Here is a 20,135-nt window from a genome sequence, read left to right as displayed (position 1 = left end):
TAGTATGGCAGGGGGTTGGGCATGGGAGCAATAGGTCAGAAGGTGAGAGCATTGAGGGAGAACTAGGGAATAGGGACAGTGTGGCTCTGAGGCAGAGCAGACAGGGAGAAGTTGCTGAACACAGCGGGTCTGGTGGCCTGAAGTTATGTTTTAATGCAAGAAGTATTACAGGTAAGGCAGATGAACTTAGAGCTTGGATTAGTACTTGGAACTATTGATGTTGTTGTCATTACAGAGACCTGGTTGAGGGAAGGGCAGGATTGGCAGCTAAACGTTCCAGGATTTAGATGTTTCAGGCGGGATAGAGGGGGATGTAAAAGGGGAGGCGGAGTTGCGCTACTGGTTAGGGAGAATATCACAGCTGTACTGCGGGAGGACACCTCAGAGGGCAGCGAGGCTATATGGGTAGAGATCAGGAATAAGAAGGGTGCAGTCACAATGTTGGGGGTTTACTACAGGCCTCCCAACAGCCAGCAGGAGATAGAGGAGCAGATAGGTAGACAGATTTTGGAAAAGAGTAAAAACAACAGGGTTGTGGTGATGGGAGACTTCAACTGCCCCAATATTGATTGGGACTCACTTAGTGCCAGGGGCTTAGACGGGGCAGAGTTTGTAAGGAGCATCCAGGAGGGGCTTCTTACAACAATATGTCGACAGTCCAACTCGGGAAGGGGCGGTACTGGACCTGGTATTGGGGAATGAGCCCGGCCAGGTGGTAGATGTTTCAGTAGGGGAGCATTTCGGTAACAGTGACCACAATTCAGTAAGTTTTAAAGTACTGGTGGACAAGGATAAGAGTGGTCCGAGGATGAATGTGCTAAATTGGGGGAAGGCTAATTATAACAAAACCCTCTCACAAACCTCGTCATTCAGCCGCCTTTAACTGCTGGGGATTGATCTACACTCTGTTCAGACCAACGTGGATCATGGAATAGAAAAACACTTCTCTAAATTTGCCGGAATTGAACCGGGTCCCTGGCGCTGTGAAGCAGCAATGCTAAGCACCCTGCCGCCCCGGGTCCCTGGTCCTGTGAGGCAGCAGTGAGAGGCAACAAATTGGGGGAAGGCTAATTATAACAATATTAGGCGGGAACTGAAGAACATAGATTGGGGGCGGATGTTTGAGGGCAAATCAACATCTGACATGTGGGAGGCTTTCAAGTGTCAGTTGAAAGGAATACAGGACAGGCATGTTCCTGTGAGGAAGAAAGATAAATACGGCAATTTTCGGGAACCTTGGATAACGAGAGATATTGTAGGCTCGTCAAAAAGAAAAAGGAGGCATTTGTCAGGGCTAAAAGGCTGGAAACAGACGAAGCCTGTGTGGCATATAAGGAAAGTAGGAAGGAACTTAAGCAAGGAGTCAGGCGGGCTAGGAGGGGTTATGAAAAGTCATTGGCAAATAGGGTTAAGGAAAATCCCAAGGCTTTTTACACGTACATAAAAAGCAAGAGGGTAGCCAGGGAAAGGGTTGGCCCACTGAAGGATAGGCAAGGGAATCTATGTGTGGAGCCAGAGGAAATGGGCGAGGTACTAAATGAATACTTTGCATCAGTATTCACCAAAGAGAAGGAATTGGTGGATGTTGAGTCTGGAGAAGGGTGTGTAGATAGCCTGGGTGACATTGAGATCCAAAAAGACGAGGTGTTGGGTGTCTTAAAAAATATTAAGGTAGATAAGTCCCCAGGGCCTGATGGGATCTACCCCAGAATACTGAAGGAGGCTAGAGAGGAAATTGCTGAGCCCTTGACAGAAATCTTTGGATCCTCGCTGTCTTCAGGGGATGTCCCGGAGGACTGGAGAATAGCCAATGTTGTTCCTCTGTTTAAGAAGCGTAGCAAGGATAATCCATGGAACTACAGGCCGGTGAGCCTTACGCCAGTGGTAGGGAAATTACTGGAGAGAATTCTTCGAGACAGGATCTACTCCCATTTGGAAGCAAATGGACTTATTAGTGAGAGGCAGCATGGTTTTGTGAAGGGGAGGTCGTGTCTCACTAACTTGATAGAGTTTTTCGATGAGGTCACAAAGGTGATTGATGCAGGTAGGGCAGTGGATGTTGTCTATATGGACTTCAGTAAGGTCTTTGGCAAGGTCCCTCATGGTAGACTAGTACAAAAGGTGAAGTCACACGGGATCAGGGGTGAGCTGGCAAGGTGGATACAGAACTGTCTAGGTCATAGAAGGCAGAGAGTAGCAATGGAAGGATGCTTTTCTAATTGGAGGGCTGTGACCAGTGGTGTTCCACAGGGATCAGTGCTGGGACCTTTGCTCTTTGTAGTATATATAAATGATTTGGAGGAAAATGTAACTGGTCTGATTGGTAAGTTTGGTGACGACACAAAGGTTGGTGGAATTGCGGATAGCGATGAGGACTGTCAGAGGGTACAGCAGGATTTAGATTGTCTGGAGACTTAGGCGGAGAGATGGCAGATGGAGTTTAATCCGGACAAATGTGAGGTGATGCATTTTGGAAGGTCTAATGCAGGTAGGGAATATACAGTGAATGGTAGAACCCTCAAGAGTATTGAAAGTCAGAGAGATCTAGGAGTACAGGTCCACAGGTCACTGAAAGGGGCAACACAGGTGGAGAAGGTAGTCAAGAAGGCATACGGCATGCTTGCCTTCATTGGCCGGGGCATTGAGTATAAGAATTGGCAAGTCATGTTGCAGCTGTATAGAACCTTAGTTAGGCCACACTTGGAGTATAGTGTTCAATTCTGGTCGCCACACTACCAGAAGGATGTGGAGGCTTTAGAGAGGGTGCAGAAGAGATTTACCAGAATGTTGCCTGGTATGGAGGGCATAAGCTATGAGGAGCGGTTGAATAAACTCGGTTTGTTCTCACTGGAACGACGGAGGTTGAGGGGCGACCTGATAGAGATCTACAAAATTATGAGGGGCATAGACAGAGTGGATAGTCAGAGGCTTTTCCCCGGGATAGAGAGGTCAATTACTAGGGGGCATGTGTTTAAGGTGAGAGGGGCAAGGTTTAGAGTAGATGTACGAGGCAAGTTTTTTACACAGAGGGTAGTGGATGCCTGGAACTCGCTACCGGAGGAGGTAGTGGAAGCAGGGACGATAGGGACATTTAAGGGGCATCTTGACAAATACATGAATAGGATGGGAATAGAAGGATACGGACCCAGGAAGTGTAGATGATTGTAGTTCAGTCGGGCAGCATGGTCGGCACGGGCTTGGAGGGCCGAAGGGCCTGTTCCTGTGCTGTACATTTCTTTGTTCTTTGTTCTTTGTACCCCTGGGGTCTGGGGTGGGAAACCCTGTTCCCCTGGGGTCTGGGGTGGGAAACCCGGTACCCCTGGGGTCTGGGGCGGGATACCCGTTACCCCTGGGGTCTGGGGTGGGAAACCCTGTACCCCTTGGGTCTGAGGTGGGAAACCCTGCACCCCTGGGGTCTGGGGCGGGAAACCCTGTACCCCTGGGGTCTGGGGTGGGAAACACTGTACCCCTGGGGTCTGGGGCGGGAAACCCTGTACCGCTTGGGTCTGAGGCGGGAAACCCTGTACCCCTGGGCTCTGGGGCGGGAAACCCTGTACCCCTGGGGTCTGGGGTGGGAAACACTGTACCCCTGGGGTCTGGGGTGGGAAACACTGTACCCCTGGGGTCTGGGGTGGGAAACCCTGCACCCCTTGGGTCTGAGGTGGGAAACCCTGCACCCCTGGGCTCTGGGGCGGGAAACCCTGTACCCCTGGGGTCTGGGGTGGGAAACACTGTACCCCTGGGGTCTGGGGCGGGAAACCCTGTACCCCTGGGGTGGGAAACCCTGCACCCCTGGGGTCTGGGGTGGGAAACCCTGTACCCCTTGGGTCTGAGGTGGGAAACCCTGTACTCCTGGGATCTGGGGCGGGAAACCCTGTACTCCTGTGGTCTGGGGCGGGAAACCCTGCACCCCTGGGGTCTGGGGCGGGAAACCCTGTACCCCTGGGGACTGGGGCGGGAAACCCTGTACCCCTGGGGTCTGGGGCGGGATACCCGGTACCCCTGGGGTCTGGGGTGGGAAACCCTGTACCCCTTGGGTCTGAGGTGGGAAACCCTGCACCCCTGGGGTCTGGGGCGGGAAACCCTGTACTCCTGGGGTCTGGGGCGGGAAACCCTGTATCCCTTGGGTCTGAGGCGGGAAACCCTGCACCCCTGGGCTCTGGGGCGGGAAACCCTGTACCCCTGGGGTCTGGGGTGGGAAACACTGTACCCCTGGGGTCTAGGGCGGGAACCCCTGTACCCCTGGGGTGGGAAACCCTGCACCCCTGGGGTCTGGGGTGGGAAACCCTGTACCCCTTGGGTCTGAGGTGGGAAACCCTGCACCCCTGGGCTCTGGGGCGGGAAACCCTGTACCCCTGGGGTCTGGGGCAGGAAACCCTGTACTCCTGTGGTCTGGGGCGGGAAACCCTGCACCCCTGGGGTCTGGGGTGGGAAACACTGTACCCCTGGGGTCTGGGGTGGGAAACCCTGTACCCCTGGGGCGGGAAACCCTGTACTCCTGTGGTCTGGGGCAGGAAACCCTGTACTCCTGTGGTCTGGGGCGGGAAACCCTGCACCCCTGGGCTCTGGGACGGGAAACCCTGTACTCCTGGGATCTGGGGCGGGAAGCCCTGTACTCCTGTGGTCTGGGGCGGGAAACCCTGCACCCCTGGGGTCTGGGGCGGGAAACCCTGCACCCCTGGGGTCTGGGGCGGGAAACCCTGTACCCCTGGGGTCTGGGGCGGGAAACCCTGTACTCCTGGGGTCTGGGGCGGGAAACCCTGCACCCCTGGGGTCTGGGGCGGGAAACCCTGTACCCCTGGGGTCTGGGGCGGGAAACCCTGTACCCCTGGGGTCTGGGGCGGGAAACCCTGTACCCCTGGGGTCTGGGGCGGGAAACCCTGTACCCCTGGGGTCTGGGACACTGAGGAATCCTCAAAAAGGAGCTGCAGTGGGCTGTGTCCTGTGTGGGGGAGCTGGGATCGGGGGGGGGCTGGGATGTGGGGTGTTAGGGATGTGGGGGTGTTTCCCCAGAGTGCGAGTTGGAGCTGATTCCCAGGGAGTTGAGGGGTCTCTGGGAGTTGGGGGGTCTCTGGGAGTTGGGGGGTCTGAGAGTTGGGGTCTCTGGGTGTTAGGGGGTCTCTGGGTGTTAGGGGGTCTCTGGGTGTTAGGGTGTCTCTGGGTGTTAGGGGGTCTCTGGGAGTTGGGGGGTCTCTGGGAGTTGGGGGAGTCTCTGGGAGTTGGGGGGGCTCTGGGAGTTGGGGGTTATCTGGGAGTTGGGGGGGTCTGTGGGAGTGGGGGATCTTTGGAAGTGGGGGGGTCTCTGGGAGCGGGGGGTCTCTGGGAGTGGGGGGTCTCTGGGAGTGGGGGGTCTCTGGGAGTGGGGGGTCTCTGGGAGTGGGGGGTCTCTGGGAGTGGGGGGTCTCTGGGAGTGGGGGGGGGTCTCTGGGAGTGGGGGGGGGGTCTCTGGGAGTGGGGGGGGGTCTCTGGGAGTGGGGGGGTCTCTGGGAGTGTGGGGCGTCTCTGGGAGTGGTGGGGGTCTCTGAGAGTGGGGGGGTCTCTGGGAGTGGGGGACGGTCTCTGGGAGTTGGGGGGTCTCTGGGAGTTGGGGGGTCTCTGGGAGTTGGGGGAGTCTCTGGGAGTTGGGGGGGCTCTGGGAGTTGGGGGTTATCTGGGAGTTGGGGGGGTCTGTGGGAGTGGGGGATCTTTGGAAGTGGGGGGGTCTCTGGGAGCGGGGGGTCTCTGGGAGTGGGGGGTCTCTGGGAGTGGGGGGTCTCTGGGAGTGGGGGGTCTCTGGGAGTGGGGGGGGGTCTCTGGGAGTGGGGGGTCTCTCGGAGTGGGGGGGTCTCTGGGAGTGTGGGGCGTCTCTGGGAGTGGTGGGGGTCTCTGAGAGTGGGGGGGTCTCTGGGAGTGGGGGACGGTCTCTGGGAGTTGGGGGGTCTCTGGGAGTTGGGGGGGGTCTCTGGGAGTTGGGGGGGTCTCTGGGAGTTGGGGGGGTCTCTGGGAGTTGGGGGGGTCTCTGGGAGTTGGGGGGGTCTCTGGGAGTTGGGGGGATCTCTGGGAGTTGGGGGGTCTCTGGGAATGGGGGGTCTCTGGGAATGGGGGGTCTCTGGGAGTGGGGGGTCTCTGGGAGTGGGGGGTCTCTGGGAGTGGGGGGTCTCTGGGAGTGGGGGGTCTCTGGGAGTGGGGGGTCTCTGGGAGTGGGGGGTCTCTGGGAGTGGGGGGTCTCTGGGAGTGGGGGGTCTCTGGGAGTGGGGGGTCTCTGGGAGTGGGGGGTCTCTGGGAGTGGGGGGTCTCTGGGAGTGGGGGGTCTCTGGGAGTGGGGGGTCTCTGGGAGTGGGGGGTCTCTGGGAGTGGGGGGGTCTCTGGGAGTGGGGGGTCTCTGGGAGTGGGGGGTCTCTGGGAGTGGGGGGTCTCTGGGAGTGGGGGGTCTCTGGGAGTGGGGGGTCTCTGGGAGTGGGGGGTCTCTGGGAATGGGGGGTCTCTGGGAATGGGGGGTCTCTGGGAGTGGGGGGGTCTCTGGGAGTGGGGGGTCTCTGGGAGTGGGGGGTCTCTGGGAGTGGGGGGTCTCTGGGAGTGGGGGGTCTCTGGGAGTGGGGGGTCTCTGGGAGTGGGGGGTCTCTGGGAGTGGGGGGTCTCTGGGAGTGGGGGGTCTCTGGGAGTGGGGGGTCTCTGGGAGTGGGGGGTCTCTGGGAGTGGGGGGTCTCTGGGAGTGGGGGGTCTCTGGGAGTGGGGGGTCTCTGGGAGTGGGGGGTCTCTGGGAGTGGGGGGTCTCTGGGAGTGGGGGGTCTCTGGGAGTGGGGGGTCTCTGGGAGTGGGGGGTCTCTGGGAGTGGGGGGTCTCTGGGTGTTGGGGGGTCTCTGGGTGTTGGGGGGTCTCTGGGTGTTGGGGGGTCTCTGGGTGTTGGGGGGTCTCTGGGTGTTGGGGGGTCTCTGGGTGTTGGGGGGTCTCTGGGTGTTGGGGGGTCTCTGGGTGTTGGGGGGTCTCTGGGTGTTGGGGGGTCTCTGGGTGTTGGGGGGTCTCTGGGTGTTGGGGGGTCTCTGGGTGTTGGGGGGTCTCTGGGTGTTGGGGGGTCTCTGGGTGTTGGGGGGTCTCTGGGTGTTGGGGGGTCTCTGGGTGTTGGGGGGTCTCTGGGTGTTGGGGGGTCTCTGGGTGTTGGGGGGTCTCTGGGTGTTGGGGGGTCTCTGGGTGTTGGGGGGTCTCTGGGTGTTGGGGGGTCTCTGGGTGTTGGGGGGTCTCTGGGTGTTGGGGGGTCTCTGGGTGTTGGGGGGTCTCTGGTTGTTAAGGGGTCTCTGGGTGTTGGGGGGTCTCTGGGAGTTGGGGGGTCTCTGGGAGTTGGGGGGTGTCTGGGAGTTGGGGCTCTCTGGGAGTTGGGGGTGGGGTCTCTGGGAGTTAGGGGGGTTCTGGGAGTTGGAGTCTCTGGGAGTTGGGTTGTCTTTGAGAGTTGGGGGGAGTCTGGGGGTTGGATTGGTGTCTCTGGGAGTTGGAGTCTCTGGGAGTTGGGGGTCTCTGGGAGTTGTGGGAGTCTGGGGGTTGGATTGGGGTCTCTGGGAGTTTGGGGATCTCTGGGAGTTGGGGGTGGGGTCTCTGGGATTTCGGGGGTCTCTGTCAGTTAGGGGGGTCTCTGGGAGTTGGGTTGTCTCTGGGAGTTGGGTTGTCTCTGGGAGTTGGGTTGTCTCTGGGAGTTGGGTTGTCTCTGGGAGTTGGGGTGTCTCTGGGAGTTGGGGTGTCTCTGGGAGTTGGGGTGTCTCTGGGAGTTGGGGTGTCTCTGGGAGTTGGGGTGTCTCTGGGAGTTGGGGTGTCTCTGGGAGTTGGGGGGTCTCTGGGAGTTGGGGGGTCTCTGGGAGTTGGGGGGTCTCTGGGAGTTGGGGGGTCTCTGGGAGTTGGGGGGTCTCTGGGAGTTGGGGGGTCTCTGGGAGTTGGGGGGTCTCTGGGAGTTGGGGGGTCTCTGGGAGTTGGGGGGTCTCTGGGAGTTGGGGGGTCTCTGGGAGTTGGGGGGGGTCTCTGGGAGTTGGGAGGTCTCTGGGAGTTGGGGGGTCTCTGGGAGTTGGGAGGTCTCTGGGAGTTGGGGGGTCTCTGGGAGTTGGGAGTCTGGGAGTTGGAGTCTCTGGGAGTTGGGGGTGGGGTCTCTGGGAGTTGGGGGTGGGGTCTCTGGGAGTTGGGGGGTCTCTGGGAGTTGGGGGGTCTCTGGGAGTTGGGGGAGTCTCTGGGAGTTGGGGGGGCTCTGGGAGTTGGGGGGGTCTGTGGGAGTGGGGGATCTTTGGAAGTGGGGGGGTCTCTGGGAGCGGGGGGTCTCTGGGAGTGGGGGGTCTCTGGGAGTGGGGGGTCTCTGGGAGTGGGGGGTCTCTGGGAGTAGGGGGTCTCTGGGAGTGGGGGGGTCTCTGGGAGTGTGGGGCGTCTCTGGGAGTGGTGGGGGTCTCTGAGAGTGGGGGACGGTCTCTGGGAGTTGGGGGGGGTCTCTGGGAGTTGGGGGGGGTCTCTGGGAGTTGGGGGGGTCTCTGGGAGTTGGGGGGGTCTCTGGGAGTTGGGGGGGTCTCTGGGAGTTGGGGGGGTCTCTGGGAGTTGGGGGGATCTCTGGGAGTTGGGGGGTCTCTGGGAGTGGGGGGTCTCTGGGAGTGGGGGGTCTCTGGGAGTGGGGGGTCTCTGGGAGTGGGGGGTCTCTGGGAGTGGGGGGTCTCTGGGAGTGGGGGGTCTCTGGGAGTGGGGGGTCTCTGGGAGTGGGGGGTCTCTGGGAGTGGGGGGTCTCTGGGAGTGGGGGGTCTCTGGGAGTGGGGGGTCTCTGGGAGTGGGGGGTCTCTGGGAGTGGGGGGTCTCTGGGAGTGGGGGTCTCTGGGAGTGGGGGTCTCTGGGAGTGGGGGGTCTCTGGGAGTGGGGGGTCTCTGGGAGTGGGGGGTCTCTGGGAGTGGGGGGTCTCTGGGAGTGGGGGGTCTCTGGGAGTGGGGGGTCTCTGGGAGTGGGGGGTCTCTGGGAGTGGGGGGTCTCTGGGAGTGGGGGGTCTCTGGGAGTGGGGGGTCTCTGGGTGTTGGGGGGTCTCTGGGTGTTGGGGGGTCTCTGGGTTTTGGGGGGTCTCTGGGTTTTGGGGGGTCTCTGGGTTTTGGGGGGTCTCTGGGTGTTGGGGGGTCTCTGGGTGTTGGGGGGTCTCTGGGTGTTGGGGGGTCTCTGGGTGTTGGGGGGTCTCTGGGTGTTGGGGGGTCTCTGGGTGTTGGGGGGTCTCTGGGTGTTGGGGGGTCTCTGGGTGTTGGGGGGTCTCTGGGTGTTGGGGGGTCTCTGGGTGTTGGGGGGTCTCTGGGTGTTGGGGGGTCTCTGGGTGTTGGGGGGTCTCTGGGTGTTGGGGGGTCTCTGGTTGTTAAGGGGTCTCTGGTTGTTAAGGGGTCTCTGGGTGTTGGGGGGTCTCTGGGTGTTGGGGGGTCTCTGGGAGTTGGGGGGTCTCTGGGAGTTGGGGGGTGTCTGGGAGTTGGGGCTCTCTGGGAGTTGGGGGTGGGGTCTCTGGGAGTTAGGGGGGTTCTGGGAGTTGGAGTCTCTGGGAGTTGGGTTGTCTTTGAGAGTTGGGGGGAGTCTGGGGGTTGGATTGGTGTCTCTGGGAGTTGGAGTCTCTGGGAGTTGGGGGTCTCTGGGAGTTGTGGGAGTCTGGGGGTTGGATTGGGGTCTCTGGGAGTTTGGGGATCTCTGGGAGTTGGGGGTGGGGTCTCTGGGATTTCGGGGGTCTCTGTCAGTTAGGGGGGTCTCTGGGAGTTGGGTTGTCTCTGGGAGTTGGGGTGTCTCTGGGAGTTGGGGTGTCTCTGGGAGTTGGGGTGTCTCTGGGAGTTGGGGTGTCTCTGGGAGTTGGGGGGTCTCTGGGAGTTGGGGGGTCTCTGGGAGTTGGGGGGTCTCTGGGAGTTGGGGGGTCTCTGGGAGTTGGAGGGGTCTCTGGGAGTTGGGGGGTCTCTGGGAGTTGGGGGGGGTCTCTGGGAGTTGGGAGGTCTCTGGGAGTTGGGGGGTCTCTGGGAGTTGGGAGTCTGGGAGTTGGAGTCTCTGGGAGTTGGGGGTGGGGTCTCTGGGAGTTGGGGGTGGGGTCTCTGGGAGTTCGGGGGTCTCTGGGAGTTGGGGGTGTCTCTGGGAGTTGGGGGGGGGTCTCTGGGAGTTGGGGGGGGTCTCAGGGAGTTGGGAGGTCTCTGGGAGTTGGGGGGTCTCTGGGAGTTGGGAGTCTGGGAGTTGGAGTCTCTGGGAGTTGGGGGTGGGGTCTCTGGGAGTTGGGGGTGGGGTCTCTGGGAGTTCGGGGGTCTCTGGGAGTTGGGGGTGTCTCTGGGAGTAGGGGGGGTCTCTGCGAGTTGGGGGGGTCTCTGCGAGTTGGGGGGGTCTCTGCGAGTTGGGGGGTCTCTGCGAGTTGGGGGGGTCTCTGCGAGTTGGGGGGGTCTCTGCGAGTTGGGGGGGTCTCTGCGAGTTGGGGGGGTCTCTGCGAGTTGTGGTCTCTGGGAGTTGGGGGGTCTCTGGGAGTTGTGGGGGTCTCTGGGAGTTGGGGGGTCTCTGGGAGTTGGGGGGTCTCTGGGAGTTGGGGGGTCTCTGGGAGTTGGAGCAGGTTCTCTGGGAGTTGGGGAGTCTGGGAGTCGGGGGCATCTCTGGGAGTTGGGGGGAGTCTGAGGGTTGGGGTGGGGTCTCTGGGAGTTGGGGACTCTGGGAATTGGGGTCTCTGTGAGTTGGGGGGTCTCTGGGAGTTGGGGGGGTCTCCGGGCATTGGGGGGGGTCTCTGGGAGTTGGGGGGTCTCCGGGAGTTGGGGGGGTCTCCGGGGGTTGGGGGGTCTCTGGGAGTTGGGGGTATATCTGGGAGTTGGGGGTCTCTGGGAATTGGGGGGTCTCTGGGATTTGGGGGGGTCTCTGGGAGTTGGGGGGGTCTCTGGGAGTTGGGGGGCTCTCTGGGAGTTGGGGGGGTCTCTTGGAGTTGGGGGGTCTCTGGGAGTTGGGGGGTCTCTGGGAGTTGGGGGGTCTCTGGGAATGGGGGGTCTCTGGGAGTGGGGGGTTCTCTGGGAGTGGGGGGTCTCTGGGAGTGGGGAGGTCTCTGGGTGTTGGGGGGTCTCTGGGAGTTGGGGGGTCTCTGGGAGTTGGGGATCTCTGGGATTTGGAGAGTCTGGGAGTTGGGGTCTCTGGGAGTTGGGGTGGGGTCTCTGGGAGTTGGGGTCTCTGGGAGTTGGGGGTGTGGTCTCTGGGAGTTGGGGGTGGGGTCTCTGGGAGTTGGGGTTGGGGTCTCTGTCAGTTAGGGGGGGTCTCTGGGAGTTGGGGTCTCTGGGAGTTGGGTTGTCTCTGGGAGTTGGGGTGTCTCTGGGAGTTGGGGGGGTCTCTGGGAGTTGGGGGGGTCTCTGGGAGTTGGGGGGGTCTCTGGGAGTTGGGGGGGTCTCTGGGAGTTGGGGGGGTCTCTGGGAGTTGGGGGGGTCTCTGGGAGTTGGGGGGGTCTCTGGGAGTTGGGGGGGTCTCTGGGAGTTGGGGGGGTCTCTGGGAGTTGGGGGGGTCTCTGGGAGTTGGGGGGGGTCTCTGGGAGTTGGGGGGGTCTCTGGGAGTTGAGAGTCTGGGAGTTGGAGTCTCTGGGAGTTGGGGGTGGGGTCTCTGGGAGTTGGGGGTGGGGTCTCTGGGAGTTGGGGGTGGGGTCTCTGGGAGTTCGGGGGTCTCTGGGAGTTGGGGGGTCACTGGGAGTTGGGGGGTCTCTGGGAGTTGGGGGGGTCTGTGGGAATGGGGGGTCTCTTGGAGTGGGGGGTTCTCTGGGAGAGGGGGGTCTCTGGGAGTGGGGAGGTCTCTGGGTGTTGGGGGATCTCTGGGTGTTGGGGGGTCTCTGGGAGTTGGGGGTCTCTGGGAGTTGTGGGGTGTCTGGGAGTTGGGGGCCCTGGGAGTTGGGGGTCTCTGGGAGTTGGGGATCTCTGGGATTTGGAGAGTCTGGGAGTTGGGGCTCTGGGAGTTTGGGTGTCTCTGGGAGTTGGGGGTGGGGTCTCTGGGAGTTGGGGTCTCTGGGAGTTTGGGTGTCTCTGGGAGTTGGGGGTGGGGTCTCTGGGAGTTGGGGTCTCTGGGAGTTTGGGTGTCTCTGGGAGTTGGGGGTGGGGTCTCTGGGAGTTCGGGGGTCTCTGTCAGTTAGGGGGGTCTCTGGGAATTGGGGGTCTCTGGGAGTTGGGATGTCTCTGGGAGTTGAGGGGTCACTGGGAGTTGGGAGTTGGAGTCTCTGGGAGTTGGGGGTGGGGTCTCTGGGAGTTGGGGGTGGGGTCTCTGGGAGTTCGGGGTGTCTCTGGGAGTTGGGGGTGTCTCTGGGAGTAGGGGGGTCTCTGGGAGTAGGGGGGGTCTCTGGGAGTTGGGGGGGTCTCTGGGAGTAGGGGGGGGTCTCTGGGAGTTGGGGGGGTCTCTGGGAGTTGGGGTCTCTGGGAGTTGTGGGGGCCTCTGGGAGTTGGGGGTCTCTGGGAGTTGGGGGGTCTCTGGGAGTTGGGGGGTCTCTGGGAGTTGGGGGATCTCTGGGAGTTGGAACAGGTTCTCTGGGACTTGGGGAGTCTGGGAGTCGGGGATTTCTTGGGAGTTGGGGGGAATCTGAGGGTTGGGGTGGGGTCTCTGGGAGTTGGGGACTCTGGGAATTGGGGTCTCTGTGAGTTGGGGGGTCTCTGGGAGTTGGGGGGGTCTCCGGGCGTTGGGGGGGGTCTCTGGGAGTTGGGGGTGGGGTCTCTGGGAGTTGGGGGTGGGGTCTCTGGGAGTTCGGGGGTCTCTGGGAGTTGGGGGTGTCTCTGGGAGTTGGGGGTGTCTCTGGGAGTAGTGGGGGTCTATGCGAGTTGGGGGGGTCTCTGCGAGTTGGGGGGGTCTCTGCGAGTTGGGGGGGTCTCTGCGAGTTGGGGGGTCTCTGGGAGTTGGGGGGTCTCTGGGAGTTGTGGGGGCCTCTGGGAGTTGGGGGTCTCTGGGAGTTGGGGGGTCTCTGGGAGTTGGGGGATCTCTGGGAGTTGGAGCAGGTTCTCTGGGAGTTGGGGAGTCTGGGAGTCGGGGGCATCTCTGGGAGTTGGGGGGAGTCTGAGGGTTGGGGTGGGGTCTCTGGGAGTTGGGGACTCTGGGAATTGGGGTCTCTGTGAGTTGGGGGGGTCTCTGGGAGTTGGGGGGTCTCCGGGCGTTGGGGGGGTCTCTGGGAGTTGGGGGGTCTCCGGGAGTTGGGGGGTCTCCGGGAGTTGGGGGGGTCTCCGGGGGTTGGGGGGGTCTCTGGGAGTTGGGGGGATATCTGGGTGTTGGGGGTCTCTGGGAATTGGGGGGTCTCTGGGAGTTGGGGGGTCTCTGGGAGTTGGGGGGTCACTGGGAGTTGGGGGGTCTCTGGGAGTTGGGGGGGTCTGTGGGAATGGGGGGTCTCTGGGAGTGGGGAGTTCTCTGGAAGTGGGGGGTCTCTGGGAGTGGGGAGGTCTCTGGGTGTTGGGGGGTCTCTGGGTGTTGGGGGGTCTCTGGGAGTTGGGGGTCTCTGGGAGTTGTGGGGTGTCTGGGAGTTGGGGGCCCTGGGAGTTGGGGGTCTCTGGGAGTTGGTGGTCTCTGGGAGTTGGGGATCTCTGGGATTTGGAGAGTCTGGGAGTTGGGGCTCTGGGAGTTTGGGTGTCTCTGGGAGTTGGGGGTGGGGTCTCTGGGAGTTGGGGTCTCTGGGAGTTTGGGTGTCTCTGGGAGTTGGGGGTGGGGTCTCTGGGAGTTGGGGTCTCTGGGAGTTTGGGTGTCTCTGGGAGTTGGGGGTGGGGTCTCTGGGAGTTCGGGGGTCTCTGTCAGTTAGGGGGGTCTCTGGGAATTGGGGGTCTCTGGGAGTTGGGTTGTCTCTGGGAGTTGGGGTGTCTCTGGGAGTTGGGGGGCTCTCTGGGAGTTGGGGGGCTCTCTGGGAGTTGGGGGGCTCTCTGGGAGTTGGGGGGCTCTCTGGGAGTTGGAGGGGTCTCTGGGAGTTGGAGGGGTCTCTGGGAGTTGGAGGGGTCTCTGGGAGTTTGGGGGTCTCTGGGAGTTGGGGGTGGGGTCTCTGGGAGTTGGGGGTCTCTGGGAGTTCGGGGGTTTCTGTCAGTTAGGGGGGTCTCTGGGAGTTGGGGTCTCTGGGAGTTGCAGTATCTCTGGGAGTTGGGGGTGAGTCTGGGGGTTGGATTGAGGTCTCTGGGAGTTGGGGGGTCTCTGGGAGTTGGGGGGGTCTCTGGGAGATGGGGGGCCTCTGGGAGTTGGGGGGTCTCTGGGAGTTGGGGGGCCTCTGGGATTTGGGGAGTTTGGGAGTTGGGGTCTCTGGGAGTTGGGGTGTGGTCTCTGGCAGTTGGGGTCTCTGGGAGTTGGGGGTGGGGTCTCTGGGAGTTGTGGGTGGGGTCTCTGGGAGTTTGGGGGTCTCTGGGTGTTGGGGTGAGGCCTCTTGGAGTTGGGGGGTCTCTGGGAGCTGGGGGGTCTCTGGGAGTTGGGGGGTCTCTGGGAGTTGGGGGTGGGGTCTCGGGGAGTTTGGGAGTCTCTGGGAGTTGGGGGTGGGGTCTCTGGGAGTTCGGGGGTCTCTGTCAGTTAGGGGGGTTCTGGGAGTTGGAGTCTCTGGGAGTTGGGTTGTCTCTGAGAGTTGGGGGGTCTCTGGGAGCTGTACTGTCTCTGGGAGTTGGGGGTCTCTGGGAGTTGGGGGTGGGGTCTCTGGGAGTTTGGGGGCCTCTGTCAGTTAAGGGGGTCTCTGGGAGTTGGGGACTCTGGGAGTTTCGGTTGTCTCTGGGAGTTGGGGTGTCTCTGGGAGTTGAGGGGAGTCTGGGGTTGGATTGGGGTCTCTGGGAGTTTGGGAGTCTCTGGGAGTTCGGGGGTTTCTGTCAGTTAGGGGGGTCTCTGGGAGTTGGGGTCTCTGGGAGTTGGGTTGTCTCTGGGAGTTGGGGTGTCTCTGGGAGTTGGGGGGGTCTCTGGGAGTTGGGGGGGTCTCTGGGTGTTGGGGGGGTCTCTGGGTGTTGGGGGGTCTCTGGGTGTTGGGGGGTCTCTGGGTGTTGGGGGGTCTCTGGGTGTTGGGGGGTCTCTGGGTGTTGGGGGGTCTCTGGGAGTTGGGGGGCGTCTCTGGGAGTTGGGGGTGTCTCTGGGAGTTGGGGGGTCTCTGGGAGTTGGGGGGTCTCTGGGAGTTGGGGGGTCTCTGGGAGTTGGGGGGTCTCTGGGAGTTGGGGGTCTCTGGGAGTTGTGGCATGTTCTCTGGGATTTGGGGGGTCTCTGGTAGTTGAGTGGTTTCTGCGAGTTTGGGGGCCTCTGGGATTTGGGGGTCGCTGGGAGTTGTGGGGGTCTCTGGGAGTTGGGGGGTCTCTGTGATTTGGGGGGGTCTCTCGGAGTTGGGGGGTCTCTCGGAGTTGGGGGGTCTCTCGGAGTTGGGGGGTCTCTGGTTGTTAAGGCGTCTCTGGGTGTTGGGTGTCTCTGGGAGTTGGGGGGTGTCTGGGAGTTGTGGTCTCTGGGAGTTGGGGGTGGGGTCTCTGGGAGTTGGGGGTCTCTGGGAGTTGGGGGTGGGGTCTCTGGGAGTTGGGGGAGTCTGAGGGTTGGATTGGGGTCTCTGGGAGTTGGGGGTGTCTCTGGGAGTTTGGGGGTCTCTGTCAGTTAAGGGGGTCTCCGGGAGTTGGGGGGTCTCTGGGAGTTGGGGGGTCTCTGGGAGTTGGAGGTCTCTGGGAGTTGGGGGTGGGGTCTCTGGGAGTTGGGGAGTCTGGGAGTTGCGGTCTCTGGGTGTTGGGGGTGGGGTCTCTGGGAGTTTGGGGGTCACTGGGAGTTGGGGGTAGGGTCTCTGGGAGTTCGGGAGTCTCTGTCAGTTAGGGGGGTTCTGGGAGTTGGAGTCTCTGGGAGTTGGTTTGTCTCTGGGAGTTGGGGTGTCTCTGGGAGTTGGGGGGAGTCTGGGGGTTGGATTGGGGTCTCTGGGAGTTGGGGGTGTCTCTGGGAGTTGGGGGGTCTCTGGGAGTTGGGGGGGTCTCTGGGAGTTGGGGGGTTCTCTGGGAGTTGGGGGGTCTCTGGGAGTTTAGGGGTCTCTGGGAGTTGGGGGGTCTCTGGGAGTTGGGGTGTCTCTGGGAGTTGGGGGGTCTCTGGGAGTTGGAGCAGGTTCTCTGGGAGTTGGGGAGTCTGGGAATCGGGGGCATCTCTGGGAGTTGGGGGGAGTCTGAGGGTTGGGGTGGGGGTCTCTCGGAGTTGGGGACTCTGGGAATTGGGGTCTCAGGGAGTTGGGGGGTCTCCGGGAGTTGGGGGGTCTCCGGGAGTTGGGGGGTCTCCGGGAGTTGGGGGGTCTCCGGGAGTTGGGGGGTCTCCGGGAGTTGGGGGGGTCTCTGGGGGTTGGGGGAGCTATCTTGGAGTTGTGGGGGTCTCTGGGAGTTGGGGGGTCTCTGGGAGTTGTGGGGGGTCTCTGGGAGTTGGGGGGGGTCTCTGGGAGTTGGGGGGCTCTCTGGGAGTTGGGGGGCTCTCTGGGAGTTGGGGGGCTCTCTGGGAGTTGGAGGGCTCTCCGGGAGTTAGGGGGTCTCTGGGAGTTGGGGGGGCCTCTGGGAGTTGGGGGGTCTCTGGGAATGGGGGTCTCTGGGAATGGGGGTCTCTGGGAGTGGGGGGGTCTCTGGGAGTGGGGGGTCTCTGGAAGTGGGGGGTCTCTGGAAGTGGGGGGTCTCTGGGAGTGGGGAGGTCTCTAGGTGTTGGGGGGGTCTCTGGGTGTTGGGGGGTCACTGGGTGTTGCGGGGTCTCTGGGTGTTGGGGGTCTCTGGGAGCTGAGGTGTCTCTGGGAGTTGGGGGGTGTCTGGGAGATGGGAGTCTCTGGGAGTTGGGGGGTCTCTGGGAGTTGGGGTGTCTCTGGGAGTTGGGGGGTCTCTGGGAGTTGGAGCAGGTTCTCTGGGAGTTGGGGAGTCTGGGAATCGGGGGCATCTCTGGGAGTTGGGGGGAGTCTGAGGGTTGGGGTGGGGGTCTCTCGGAGTTGGGGACTCTGGGAATTGGGGTCTCAGGGAGTTGGGGGGTCTCCGGGAGTTGGGGGGTCTCCGGGAGTTGGGGGGTCTCCGGGAGTTGGGGGGTCTCCGGGAGTTGGGGGGTCTCCGGGAGTTGGGGGGTCTCCGGGAGTTGGGGGGGTCTCTGGGGGTTGGGGGAGCTATCTTGGAGTTGTGGGGGTCTCTGGGAGTTGGGGGGTCTCTGGGAGTTGTGGGGGGTCTCTGGGAGTTGGGGGGGGTCTCTGGGAGTTGGGGGGCTCTCTGGGAGTTGGGGGGCTCTCTGGGAGTTGGGGGGCTCTCTGGGAGTTGGAGGGCTCTCCGGGAGTTAGGGGGTCTCTGGGAGTTGGGGGGGCCTCTGGGAGTTGGGGGGTCTCTGGGAATGGGGGTCTCTGGGAATGGGGGTCTCTGGGAGTGGGGGGGTCTCTGGGAGTGGGGGGTCTCTGGAAGTGGGGGGTCTCTGGAAGTGGGGGGTCTCTGGGAGTGGGGAGGTCTCTAGGTGTTGGGGGGGTCTCTGGGTGTTGGGGGGTCACTGGGTGTTGCGGGGTCTCTGGGTGTTGGGGGTCTCTGGGAGCTGAGGTGTCTCTGGGAGTTGGGGGGTGTCTGGGAGATGGGAGTCTCTGGGAGTTGGTGGTCTCTGGGAGTTGGGGGTCTCTGGGATTTGGGGAGTCTGGGAGTTGGGGTCTCTGGGAGTTGGGTGTGGTCTCTGGGAGTTGGGGACTCTGGGAGTTGGGGGTGGGGTCTCTGGGAGTTGGGGGTGGGGTCTCTGGGAGGTCAGGGGTCCCTGTCAGTTAGGGGAGGTCTCTGGGAGTTGGGGGGTCTCTGGGAGTTGGGGGTCTCTGGGATTTGGGGAGTCTGGGAGTTGGGGGTCTTTGGGAGTTGGGGTGGTGTCTCTGGGAGTTTGGGGGTCTCTGGGAGTTGGGGGTGGGGTCTCTGGGAGTTCGGTGGTCTCCGTCAGTTAAGGGGGTCTCTGGGAGTTGGGGGGTCTCTGGGTGTTGGGGGGTCTCTGGGAGCTGGGGGGTCTCTGGGAGCTGGGGGTCTTTGGGAGATTGGGTGGGGTCTCTGGAGTTCGGGGGTCTCTGTCAGTTAGGGGGGTCTCTGGGAGTTGGGTTCTCTGCGAGTTGGGTTGTCTCTGGGAGCTGGGGTGTCTCTGGGAGTTGAGGGGAGTCTAGGGTTGGATTGGGGTCTCTGGGAGTTTAGGGGTCTCTGGGAGTTGGGGTCCCTGGGACTTGGGGTTCTCTGGGAGTTTGTGGTCTCTGGGAGTTGGGGGTCTCTGGGATTTGGGGAGTCTGGCAGTTGGGGTCTCTGGGAGTTGGGGTGGGGTCTCTGGGAGTTGGGGTCTCTGGGAGTTGGGGATGGGGTCTCTGGGAGTTGGGGGTGGGGTCTCTGGGAGTTCGGGGGTCCCTGTCACTTAGGGGGGGGGGTCTCTGGGAGTTGGGGGGTCTCTGGGAGCTGGGGGGTCTCTGGGAGTTGGGGGTCTTTGGGAGTTGGGGTGGGGTCTCTGGGAGTTTTGGGGTCTCTGGGAGTTGGGGGTGGGGTCTCTGGGAGTTTGGGGGTCTCTGTCAGTTAGGGGGGTCTCTGGGAGTTGGGGTCTCTGGGAGTTGGGTTGTCTCTGGGAGTTGGGGTGTCTCTGGGAGTTGAGGGGAGTCTGGGGCTGGATTGGGGTCTCTGGGAGTTTGGGGGTCTCTGGGAGTTAGGGGTGGGGTCTCTGGGAGTTGGGGGTGGGGTCTCTGGGAATTCGGGGGTCTCTGTCAGTTAGTGGGGTCTCTGGGAGTTGGGGGGTCTCTGTGAGTTGGGGGGTCTCTGGTAGCTGGGGGTCTCTGGGAGTTGGGGGTCTTTGGGAGTTGGGGTGGGGTCTCTGGGAGTTTGGGGGTCTCTGGGAGTTGGGGGTGGGGTCTCTGGGAGTTGGGTTGTCTCTGGGAGTTGGGGTGTCTCTGGGAGTTGGGGGGTCTCTGGGAGTTGGGGGGTCTCTGGGAGTTGGGGGGTCTCTGGGAGTTGGGGGGTCTCTGGGAGTTGGGGGGTCTCTGGGAGTTGGGGGGGTCTCTGGGAGTTGGGGGGGTCTCTGGGAGTTGGGGGGGTCTCTGGGAGTTGGGGGGGTCTCTGGGAGTTGGGGGGGTCTCTGGGAGTTGGGGGAACTCTGGGAGTTGGGGGGGCTCTGGACGTTGGGGGGTCTCTGGGAGTTGTGGCATGTTCTCTGGGATTTGGGGGGTCTCTGGTAGTTGAGGGGTCTCTGCGAGTTGGGGGTTCTCGGGGATTTGGGGGGTCGCTGGGAGTTGTGGGGGTCTCTGGGAGTTGGGGGGTCTCTGGGAGTTGGGGGGTCTCTGGGAGTTGGAGGTCTCTGGGAGTTGGGGGTGGGGTCTCTGGGAGTTGGGGAGTCTGGGAGTTGCGGTCTCTGGGTGTTGGGGGTGGGGTCTCTGGGAGTTTGGGGGTCTCTGGGAGTTGGGGGTAGGGTCTCTGGGAGTTCGGGAGTCTCTGTCAGTTAGGGGGGTTCTGGGAGTTGGAGTCTCTGGGAGTTGGTTTGTCTCTGGGAGTTGGGGTGTCTCTGGGAGTTGGGGGGAGTCTGGGGGTTGGATTGGGGTCTCTGGGAGTTGGGGGTGTCTCTGGGAGTTGGGGGGTCTCTGGGAGTTGGGGGGGTCTCTGGGAGTTGGGGGGGTCTCTGGGAGTTGGGGGGGTCTCTGGGAGTTGGGGGGTCTCTGGGAGTTGGGGGGTCTCTGGGAGTTTAGGGGTCTCTGGGAGTTGGGGGGTCTCTGGGAGTTGGGGTGTCTCTGGGAGTTGGGGGATCTCTGGGAGTTGGAGCAGGTTCTCTGGGAGTTGGGGAGTCTGGGAATCGGGGGCATCTCTGGGAGTTGGGGGGAGTCTGAGGGTTGGGGTGGGGGTCTCTCGGAGTTGGGGACTCTGGGAATTGGGGTCTCAGGGAGTTGGGGGGTCTCCGGGAGTTGGGGGGTCTCCGGGAGTTGGGGGGTCTCCGGGAGTTGGGGGGGTCTCCGGGGGTTGGGGGAGCTATCTTGGAGTTGTGGGGGTCTCTGGGAGTTGGGGGGTCTCTGGGAGTTGTGGGGGGTCTCTGGGAGTTGGGGGGGGTCTCTGGGAGTTGGGGGGCTCTCTGGGAGTTGGGGGGCTCTCTGGGAGTTGGGGGGCTCTCTGGGAGTTGGAGGGCTCTCCGGGAGTTAGGGGGTCTCTGGGAGTTGGGGGGGCCTCTGGGAGTTGGGGGGTCTCTGGTAATGGGGGTCTCTGGGAATGGGGGTCTCTGGGAGTGGGGGGGTCTCTGGGAGTGGGGGGTCTCTGGAAGTGGGG

The 20,135-nt window shown here is 62.4% G+C and overlaps 1 protein-coding gene across 1 annotated transcript in view; it reads left to right on the top strand.

Moving 5' to 3' along the window:
* The window catches only part of LOC140429048 (receptor-type tyrosine-protein phosphatase kappa-like), a 330,643-nt gene that overhangs the window by 142,425 nt on the left and 168,083 nt on the right, over positions 1 to 20,135 (top strand). The gene's annotated exons all lie outside the window — the stretch shown is intronic.

This window comes from Scyliorhinus torazame, chromosome 9, assembly GCF_047496885.1.
Source record: "Scyliorhinus torazame isolate Kashiwa2021f chromosome 9, sScyTor2.1, whole genome shotgun sequence".
In the NCBI taxonomy this organism is placed as follows: domain Eukaryota; kingdom Metazoa; phylum Chordata; class Chondrichthyes; order Carcharhiniformes; family Scyliorhinidae; genus Scyliorhinus; species Scyliorhinus torazame.
Note: the sequence above shows the minus strand (reverse complement) of the source record. Positions and strands in the feature narration are given on the sequence as shown.